This window comes from Lissotriton helveticus, chromosome 3_1 (genome assembly GCF_964261635.1).
Source record: "Lissotriton helveticus chromosome 3_1, aLisHel1.1, whole genome shotgun sequence".
Classification (NCBI taxonomy): domain Eukaryota; kingdom Metazoa; phylum Chordata; class Amphibia; order Caudata; family Salamandridae; genus Lissotriton; species Lissotriton helveticus.
Window position 1 is genome coordinate 411,961,223 of NC_136061.1, and position 11,703 is coordinate 411,972,925.

An 11,703-nucleotide genomic window follows, 5' to 3' on the forward strand; every position below is an offset into this window, starting at 1 on the left:
TATAAGTAACACTATAAAAAATTAAACGAACATCAGAGAGAAGCTATGAAGATGAGGTGCACTGTTAGAGAATGGTAATGAGGGAATACATGGAGAAGGAGGATATGGGGGAGAGCGACAAAAAAGACTGTCTTAATGGCCGTCACCAGCGCTCAAGCCGGCCCTTGCTGGGAGTCCTAGCCCCTCCCCCCTCCGAAGTTTGGGTCTAGTTGCGCCCCTGCGTAGGCACCTCACACTCAACATGTAATCTTCCTCCCAGTTAGTCTTTCAACATACACTCTCGCACACATGCATGAACACTCCAGTGTGCAACAACCAATTTGGATATGGTCACGCTAAGGGCTGAGAGATCACACTGCAATATAAAAGCATGCTATGCAAATGCAGATAGGAAAAGGAACCCCTTCATAGCCATTGGTTCAATTAATTTTCTAATCCCTCTTGTGTCTTTTTCTCCATCATCTTCATCATTTCAAGAGATCGTACATTTTAGGTGAGATGCAAAATAGTTTGATCTGAAATTTGCAACCCTGAATTCTCTGTCTACATTTATTAAATGGATGAGGTGGATGTAGGGTCGGGCCTTAGGCCCTCATGCTAATAAAGAATGCAGACACAGGACACACTGGATACTCGGTGCAACTGGCCCAGAGCACGTGGGCTCGGCCTCTTTTATTGAAGCTGTGTCACGTGACCAGTGACATCAGTGGTGGGTGGGTTTTCGGTGTAATTACAGGATTAGCACTAGAATGCTAACTGACTCTGGGCACTACAGTGTACACTTGCACATAAGCAGGTGTCATTATGAGGTTTTGGAATTACAGTGATTAGTACCTCTCGAATGAAAGTTCAAAACCGTGTTCATAAATACAAGTACAAAACAATAGACTGCGAAAAGGAGCTAAGTCAAAAGAAAAGGCTTGGTAGATGTTGACTGATGTCCAAACAAGGAGTTTTATTACTGTTTATTTTGCCAAATGCCTCGGGTACCTCAGTAATTTCTCTTTCTAGTGGAGGGGACTGTTCCATATTCAGCTATGGAAATGAAACATTTGTAAAACAAAAATCAGAATTCACAGTAGAGGGATGCAGATCTGCCGCAGGTAGACAGACGGCTGTAATATCCAGCAAATGCAGTGTTAATATATTTATTAGATGTGGCCATGTTATTTTCTTTGTTTCTAGTACCTATGGTATTCTTATCAGCTTGCCCGTATGTTAACCTGGAGGCCAAGAGACTGCCTGATAACTCTTTCTTTCCCAGTAAAACTGATGTAAATAAAAAATATCTTATTCAGCCTTAAACCCCAAGAATGTATTCAGCTCATACCTTGTTGCCTTAAAGGCCCTTTTAAATGGTTACCAAAATAAATAGCAGGAAGCCGTATCTTTGCTTTCCTGTAATGCTTTTCGAATTCCAGACCATACATAGCAGGCTTGTGAGAGAGGCTGCTAAAGCTCAATGTATGTAGACCTTGAACTGGGGAATGAGGTTGGGATAAGCCGGCAAATTGCTAGCATGGCTAAGCTTAAGGGAGGAGCCAGCGCAGGACAATGGATGTCAGAGACATTTGAGGGACGGACAATCATAGAAAGTTGGAAGAATGTAGAAAAATGGGAAAATGAATATGGGATGTTACAATACCATGTCTGTCGGGCAGTGACATGGAGATGTTAGAGAAAGTGATGACACTAAAGGCAGGGAGGGATTGGCTCTTATGCAGGGAGGAGAGACACTGGGGTGCAATGGTCTCTTGGTAGAGAGTTTGAGAACGATATATGGCCAAATAGACAAGCATCTGGTTTGACTCTTTGGAAAGCAAGGACGTTACCACCATGTAAGATAAACAATGTGTCTTACCTTAATACAAAAAGAGGTATCTCTTACAGACAAATGCACTTCCTATTGGCTTGTTTTCTTTGTTTGTTTTTGTAGGTCTTGCGCCTAGCGATACACTGCACAGCAGTGTTCGCGCAGCGAGAGTCCTTTTGTCCGCGTTTTCGAAATGGACCCTGGAAATGCACAATCTCGTGCGTGTGATTTTACCTTTGCTGCCTGCAATTGGCCTTTCCCTGCGTGTTTTTTTGTAAAAGAGCACACAATAGGCCAGAGGCGGTCACATAGCTCTGCCCCTAGCCTATTGGTGTCTATTACGCACATTTCCTGCCATATGGTTTCAATTATCGTGCCCAGACACGGGCACGATAATTGAAAGCATATGGATCGCGCGCGCACCACTCGCGGCTTCCGAAGCGATCTCAACTTACTGGGAGGTTTCAGCTCTGTGAATCCAGGCCAGAGAAATCCACTTTATTTGTGCACCAAACAAAACCTGGTTCCCTACAAAGTTGTCATTCAGAAGCGCCCACCAGAAAGTTACGTGTCATCCGAGAAACTCCCCCCGAAGCAGACCAAACGTGACTAACAAGAACTACTCAGACGAGTGTTTAAAAGCCGGCCGTGCTCCCCCGCCTCCCTCTGGATGGGGCTCCGGCTCCCCACACTTCCGTTTCAGGCCTGAGGCCGGCAGTGGCTCTGCTGGTCCCGGACACAACAATCACATACAGATACCTATCACACACCGCACGCAGCGCAGGCTCCACTCCCAGGCGCAGGCGGCAGTGCGCCCTCTCCAGCGCCAGACTCGCGGGCTGTGCCGGCAGCGCAACCAGAGACAAGTTCCTCAGCCAGTGCCTCCCCTCACACGCATACACTTCCCCATACACGTGCCTTCAGTGACGGTCACTGCGTCTGTTTCTGCTCTCACACAGTGTTTCGCTGTCCCACGGAGGCGCTGTGTCTCTGATCACCGGTTGTGTCTTCCATGTGCAGGCAGCACATCTCTGTCTGGAGTGCACGGCGGTCTATGGTGTGTGTCTGTGATCGCACCCACTGTATCTGCTGACATCACTTACAAGAGTCGGTGCACCATGGCCAAATAGCTTGAAGCTACATGTGTTACAGAATGAACTGAAACGGAGGACAGCCCCCTCTTTTATCAGAAGCAGCGCCACCCCTCGATTTTTTGCTGCCTTGGGCAAAAATGCCCAGGTCTATGCTGTCACACCTCCCTCTTTCAAGCACACACCTAGGCGCACGCGAACAGCTCAGCTTGTTGCTCGTCACATAACATTTGTGTCCTAAACTAAGATCAGTTTAAATAATATACTTTGGAATGTCCATGTACACGTCATTACTCTTCACAAGTAAACATATCTCGCAGTCACCCCACGCCCCTGGGTGTACCCCTCAGGTAGACCTGTAACAAAGCAATTAATGGAGTGCTTAATTTACAAGGGTCCCTCTTAATTTTTTCCATCAATTTTTAATTCAAAATCTATTTCAGGTATAAAACATACATGTGACGTGGCATATGAGCTTTGGAATCCTATCACGACAGTTTTGACACTATACCGAAGCAACACGTACGTACTCTCAATAGTATCACACGTGCAAGTGGTAAAAATATTTAGATGCGGCTTTCTCTTCTGTGCATCACATATTTTCCGGCAGTCCAGGCCAATCAGCAATGAGCTGACCTCTGCTGACAGACTCATGAGTTGAAGCCGGCGCCAGGTATATGTTTAGCCTCTAGTGGTGCTTTTGGGCTCGAGCGCTTCTGGACCCCCACAGCCCTGACAACTGATGATCCTTTGCTAAAGTGACTCCACACCAGCCCCGCCGGCATAGAGCCCTGTCCCTTTCCTCCCAGGGCCCCACCGCAGAGACTACTGACACAAGGCCGTTCAGCCCCTGTGTGATGGTTCTTGATGTTCTTTGCTTCACCTGGTCCCTTCAGACTGCTGTTTAATTCCATGTGCAGGTTGTGTTTGTGCAATGACAACAGAAACGATGAGGCAGAGGGCTGTAATACAGTAAGTCAGCATTACTGTCCATAAAAGCATAGCGGTAGAGTGGGATTTTAAGAGCTACTTAAACCATAGAAAAGATACTCCATCTGGGTTCAGTAATACAGTGTGAGTATTGTGGACAGACAGAAGCTATTAGCGAAGACACACAGGCAGTGTTTGGGGTCGTGTGTGGGGCTTATCAACTAGTGCTCCGCCTTAGAAGTGCCGGCTTCGATTCCACTCCTTCTGTGGTGTCTTCCATTCGAGGGGAACCACCTCTCCTGTGGTCGAAGCTGGATGTAAGACTGGCCACAGAGGACGGGGCCTCTGACCCTCACTTGTGACAGGCAGACAGCGCTGTGTAACAACATCCCTCCCTCTGAAACAGAGCACAGAACGTAGCAATCCAACGTTCAAACACAGCTTATTCCATGACTCAACTACATACCCATGCAATAACATAGCAACCAATATTACAACTAATGGACACACACAACCAGACACACAACCACACTCACACACAACTACACAACCACACACACCACACACAACCACACAACCACACACACAACCACACACACAACCACACATAACCACACAATCAGACAACCACACACACACAACCACAGTTCGTGCTATATAAAAAAAATTGAAAAATAGGATTCGATCTGTAGCACTTGTTGAAATGAATTCCTAAATGTCTAATGTTTTATATTAATTGGATGTATTTCTGGATGTATTGTTTTATGTATGATTTGTGTTGAAAACTGTGTAAAGTCTTTTTGATGTGATGTGATGTTATGTTATGTGATGTAATGTATATCTTCTCTTTTTTTGCCTAAAAAATAAGACCTTCACAAAAAACAAAAAATGTATGAGTGATGGGTATAAATAAAAGTACCTGACCAGGTCTAATGAAGTGACATTTGTCTGTGTAAATAATTACAATATCAAGATACGAGGGGTTGGGGCATCTCTTTTGTTGTCGTAATACAGCAAGTCAGCATTACTGTCCATAAAAGCATAGCGGTAGAGTGGGATTTTAAGAGCTACTTAAACCATAGAAAAGATACTCCATCTGGGTGCAGTAATACAGTGTGAGTATTGTGGACAGACAGAAGCTATTAGCGAAGACACGCAGGCAGTGTATGGGGTCGTGTGTGGGGCTTATCAACTAGTGCTCTGCCTTAGAAGTGCCGGCTTCGATTCCACTCCTTCTGTGGTGTCTTCCATTCGAGGGGAACCACCTCTCCTGTGGTCGAAGCTGGATGTAAGACTGGCCACAGAGGACGGGGCCTCTGACCCTCACTTGTGACAGGCAGACAGCGCTGTATAATAAATCCCGCCCTCTGAAACAGAGCACAGAACGTAGCAACCCAACGTTCAAACACAGCTTATTCCATGACTCAACTACATACCCATGCAATAACATAGCAACCAATATTACAACTAATGGACACACACAACCAGACACACAACCACACACACACAACCACACACACACACAACTACACAACCACACACACCACACACAACCACTTACACAACCACACACACACAACCACACATAACCACACAATCACACAACCACACACACACAACCACACACAACCACAGTTCGTGCTATATAAAAAAAACTTTAAAAAAATGTATTAGGTCTTACATTACTGAATCTTTGAGCTGCTAGTGTTGCATTATTATTAGCAATGTGTGTGTTACAAAAAGAGAGTCAGGGAGAGTATAGAGACACTCTTGTTCCCCGGTCAGTATTTTATCAACAAAAGAAGAGTGTCCATGTAGAAAGGACTGAGCCAATCACGGGAGCATCAGAACAACCTCACTGTGATTTTAAGGATGTTAAGGAAGGCCCTCACTCACCACCTAGTGATGACATGCTTCATCATCGGGCCCCACCAAAGAGACCGAGTGTCTCTTTGGTGTGCTGCAACGCCAGAATTACTGCGGAGCGGGATGGTGAGGAGAGGGCGTGTTGCGTGCAAACTTAAACTAGTGAGTGATGGAGGATTAAAAAACGTCAGTAGTGTATCAAAGAAAACATTTTTTTATTAAATGATCACTAAAGACAATTTACCCGGCAATTCTTCAGGACTGGGGTCCAGTCTGAGGGTGACTTAGGTGTACCACGGGTGCCGAGCGTCGAGGGCGGTGTGCCGAATACGCTTCCACCCCCCTCCTGAGACCCATGGTGTTTATTTATAACACCCAGAAAGTGCAGAAACGATCAGCAGAAGCCTCCTAAACCAGGAGTAATTAGGGATAAGTCTCTATTCCTAATTTTTTTGCACTTTTTACACTCTTTAATTTAATCTTTTCACATTCACGTCCCTTGGTCAGGGTGGGCCTTAGCGTGTCCATACCGCCGGGGTTTTTTGCACACCCAGTCCTGAAGAATTGCCGGGTAAATTAACACCGTTTCTATGGCAAGAAACATGTCGACAACATTGTAGGAACCCACCACTCAATTAAAAGTGGACTGGTCCCTCACATATTTTTAACTCCATTGTCTTTAGTGATCATTTAATAAAAAAATGTTTTTGATACACTACTGACGTTTTTTAATCCTCCATCACTCACCAGTTTAAGTTTGCACGCAACACGCCCTCTCCTCACCATCCCGCTCCGCAGTAATTCTGGCGTTGCAGCACACCAAAGAGACACTCGGTCTCTTTGGTGGGGCCCGATGATGAAGCATGTCATCACTAGGTGGTGAGTGAGGGCCTTCCTTAACATCCCAGTGAGGTTGTTCTGATGCTCCCGTGATTGGCTCAGTCCTTTCTACATGGACACTCTTCTTTTGTTGATAAAAAAAAAAAAAAAAAAAATATTATTATTAGCAATGCCAACAGCTAAAACTTTTATAATGCGAGACCTATTGCATTGTAAAGTTGAAGCCAACACACTGCCAAAGATCATATGAAATAGGTTGGGGGAGTGATTTCCATCTTAATCCCCTCGCGATGTATGCTGCACTGGTCCACCAGGTTCAATCTACGCAATGCGTACATGTCTGCATATTGTGAGCAATGTTTTTAGATGTTGAGAAGACATTCAACTTGTTAGGGTGGCAATTTATATTCGGAGTGATGGAAAAGATTACCTTTTGCCCTGATTTCATTTTGTGGATAACATTACTACACACTGATCTGGTGGCAGGAGTAATTGTAGATGTTGACTCGTTCTATTTGGAGAGGGTCTGAGGCAGAGTAGCCTTCTCTCTCTTCTGTTTTTTGCTTTGGTTTGAAGTCTTGTGGCAGTGGATAAGGAAGAGCGGGCCATTAGTGATGGGCTTTAAATGGGAGGGGTATCGATGACAGGCCATCATTGTATGTGGACGATATACTGTTGTATATGGGCAACCCTCAGCTCATGATTCCCATGCTCCTAAACATGAAAAGGGAGTTTGAAATTCATGCAGTTTTCAGGTCATTGGGCATAAGCCAAAATTGTTACAGTTACAAGGCAGGAACACCATGTTTATTCTGTGTTTCAAGTGATTCAAGTAATTGGCCTTTAGATAACCAGACACATAATTTAATGAGGTTGTGGGTCATAGGAGGGGCTCTCTGTTGTATTCTTTGGGAGAGTGGTATTATTTAAATTATTATCTAACCAAAATGTTGATATGTACTTCGAAATACAGCCTCCCCAATCTCCAGGGAATTATTTTATTTTGTGGGGACAGAGGAGTTAAAGAGGTTGTCGAGAGAGATCAGGAAATAGTATTTTGGAAAGGGTATCATGGATAACTCTTTCTACCCCACCTTAGCAATTACAACTGGGTATCAGAACTAGTGGTAATGTCACCAGAGGAACAATTGACCCATTTGGAGGGAAAGTTAATGCGTAAAAGAACATGCTTGCATATGTTATGGAGGGCAAGGGGAGAGCTTTGGCCAGAGGCAAATACTATATTGGTGACGGAAGTGGGGAATGTAGTTGGGCAATAAATGAGTAATAGTACCAGATCCTGCAACGGCTGTAGGATTTTTCAGTACTAGATGTTTCGCAAAGATGGGGCCTAGTAGGTACTTCTTGCTAATAGAGAACACACTTAGGTCCTTTGACCAACTTAAGACAGAATATTAGATGAGTCATAAGAGATTCTATAAATGTTTACAGATGTGACATGCTCTGTGAAAATACAAGCTTGATGCACAGAGACTCCTGAGTTTCCTCAATTAAAACCAATGGGGATAATTGAAAGGTTAGAAGATATTTTGATAGTTGGGGTATAGCGAACCTTTACTTTTGAACCCCGAAAAATAGAACCTTTACTTTAAAACCCCCGACAACATGAGGAAATATAGGAAAATGTACCATGACATTGGGAAAAGATGACAGGAAATTGAGTTGGAATTTAACTCTAGAACTTGAAGCAGCTGGCAACACCACTATGGGCCTCGGAAAGATTGGGCACACTCAGTCGTACTAAAGGGTTCCGTGAGTGGGACCTGATCGGAATTTCTCCGATCAAGGACTTGTGGGGCCCGAACGGGGTAATATAATTTGCTTCCCTCCAGCACACCTATGACCTGGCCCAGACAGAACACTTCCACTATAGGCAGGTTAGGCACTCACTCCAGACCAACATTCCCCCAGGGACACAACTCCCGAAGTCCTCCCCTCTTGAGGACAGGCTCCTTGATGGCCTCCTCCCTGAACGGGCCATCTCCCTCACTTACAAAAAACTCATCATCCACACACCGGACACGCTGCAGGCCCTCAGGGGGAAGTGGGAGGCAGACGGTCTTGAAATAGATGATGAAGAATGGAGGGAGGCACTAGCCCCCCAGGGAGATAGCAATTGCGGCGAAACTTAGGCTGATCCAGCTGAAAATCCTTCACCGAGTTTATGTCTCGGGCACACGGCTGGTCCTGATGGGATGCAGCAATGATGGACTCTGTCACAGGGGGTATGGGGAGGTTGTTACCTTCTTAAACATATTGTGGGAGTGCCAGCTGCTGCAGACCTACTGGAGGCAGGTACTTGGTTGTATGCATGAGGTGTGGGGCGTGGAGCTGCGTCTGGAGGCAAAGCAGTGCCTTCTCAATATCTGGGAACCCACAGACCTGTCATCCAAGGGAAAGCTATGGGTGACATTGGGACTTGCAATTGCCAAAAGGAACATAGCAAGATTGTGGGGGGCAGATGCACCGCCAATGCTTAGCTCCTTTAAAAGGGATATGGATTGGTACATGGTCCAGGAAAAGACGGTATATGTGGCCCGGGGTTGTCCTAAAAAGTGGGTGGCGTTGTGGTCCAAATGGAATGCTTACCGTGGTGACATCTGTGAATCCCCCCGAATTACATCCATTGACGAGCTAACCGCAATATGACCTCCACCAGATTAAATGTATTCCACACATTTAATGTATCGAGAAGAGATGTGTGACGCCTGTGTTTTTCCACTGCATATTGTGTTACAAATGTATCTGTATTTGTGATGACCACCTTACTTTGTTCTTTTTGCAAAAAAAAAAAAAGAACATGAAGCAGCATAATTTGCACTTCACCCTGTATACGTCATTTAATTTCATTAACTTGTGTGTCACATTTAAATGAATTAGTGGAGTATATTTTTTGCAACCAGTAAAGGTTTATAAACATAAATGTACTAAGATAATCAGTTGACTGTTGTTATTGTCTTATGCTTATTTATATTTAACTTTGATTAGTATTTTATTGTATGTGTATTTCATAATATAATTCACCTCCATTTTTGATTCCGAAGAGGTAAGGTTGACATGAAGCCCTTGTTGAAAATGCTTTTCTTAATTCGTCAGGGTTATAACTTTCCCTTTGCAGGTGTGTTATCATGTCTGTTGTTAGTTAGAGAAAGGCTTATTGTTTGTATCAGAGGACAGAGAGTGAGGCCTGTGGGAAGTGAGCTAGTATTGAACTCCGAAAAATAATGGTCAAAGGATGCCTTCTGTTTATCGCATAACAGGATGTTGGGGTACAGTACCAGTTTCGAAGAGATGGGAATGTAGGGAGTATGTTGACTCCTCTTATGTCCAGCTGCTTGTTTGGCACTTGGTGGTGAGAAAGCAATATATAAGTTTTTGAAGGTACTATTATATTTTATTTGTGTTTCCACAGCTAGTCAGGCAGACGTTCCCTTGACTCTGAGAGGAAACAGATCGCTCTGCTGGACTTTCCTTCAGTGCGAAGCTTCATGCTGAACACTTCTACTATTTCCTTGGACGCCTACTGAAGTTCTATTATATGCTGACACCTTCTATGCTCCCTTGACAAACTTTCCTATTATTTAATCCTTTCTTTAAACTATGTTTTGATTACATTGTTGGTACTGTATTTTGTATTTTTGCACTTATATGTTTGTATGTTTGTGCCTGTACTTTTATGGTTTTAATTTAACCGAATAAAGTGGTTTGATGATGATGATGATGATTAGAAAACAAAAGTTTATTTATGGAACACGTTATTGTGACAATCCGCTTTTCTGTATCTCATTTTTTTACAATTTAACTTACAGGCACATTTCTTCCTGCAAAACTATATAGCTGTGTCCTCTGAACGTAATTTTACTTTGCATGTATACTGGCTGGATTCATATCCTACAATAAACCTATTTAATCAAATATGCAGATTTTTTGTCCTTTTGGAGTCACATTTGCTTCCCAGATTTGGAAATGTATTTCTGATGTTTCATCCCTTACTGCGCTTCGAGTCAACTAACAAAGGTCCATTTGAAGAATGGGGAAATATATTTGATAAGTTTACTAAAAGATCAAGGTGCAGATACCAAAACGCATTGGATAGTAGAATGTCAGATGGTTAGTCACTGACGCGAAGGGAACTAAAATACCCGTATATGAGATTTAGAATTGCCTAAGCCCTGTTTAAAGCCCTAAATCTGTGTTCTCGTTTTTTTAGGATCGGTGGTGTTTCAGCAATTCGGAAAAAAGTTGTAGCAGCAGAAGAGAGCGAGTTAGCATCAGAGGAGAGTATTATTAGGGTTATGCATCGCAATTTGGTGTGTTAAGCTTGCGTTTATGTGGTGTAGTGTGATGCTGTTTTAAATAGTTATGTAAATGAAGATGCACTTATTGTTGAGCAGTTGAAGTTGTTTTTGGGCTGCTCAAAGGAGAAACTGAATTAATCAGGGTGATTTTCCACTGGTCGAGAATTTCATTCATGTGTGTGTGTGTGTAAATAAGTCAGAAAATACTACTCCAGGCTATTTCTTTTGTGATTGAATACTTAGAATATTTTGTACACTTCACAATAATTGTGTTTATTGTGTTTAGTTAGTGTTCCGAGAAATTGTGTTTGTAAAAATTGCAAAGGAGGGTGAACCGCTGCGAGGAGCGACGATTACTTTACTGTGTACCGCACTGGGATGGGATGGTTGATGTAGGTACCACGCTATTATTGATTGTTACATCACTGAGAGCCATGCTGCAATAGGACAAACCATAAGGTGCTGTGCTGGGATTGGTTGCTAGTGCCAGATAAAGTTATTTTGTTTAAAGAGAAGAAATATCCTTGATTTTAAATCAAATTTTCTACTGCGATCGTTGAAATTGTTGTTGAAAATGAAATATTTCAGGGTTATTAGGGATATATCAAGGGAGATGTGAGGGTTCCTAATCTTGAGGGTTTAGAGACGCCACCAGAATGCACCACAGGTCACTATGTGGCGTTAAATGTGGGGCTACATTCATTTTGTTCAAGTCATTGGCATAAGATCACAGAAAATTAAGGGATATTGACATCTCCTCCATATGGCACATTTAATTTGAGAATTATTGAAAACGTGGGAAAAGTATTGTATGAGATGAAGCCACCTCCTAGACCCACACAAT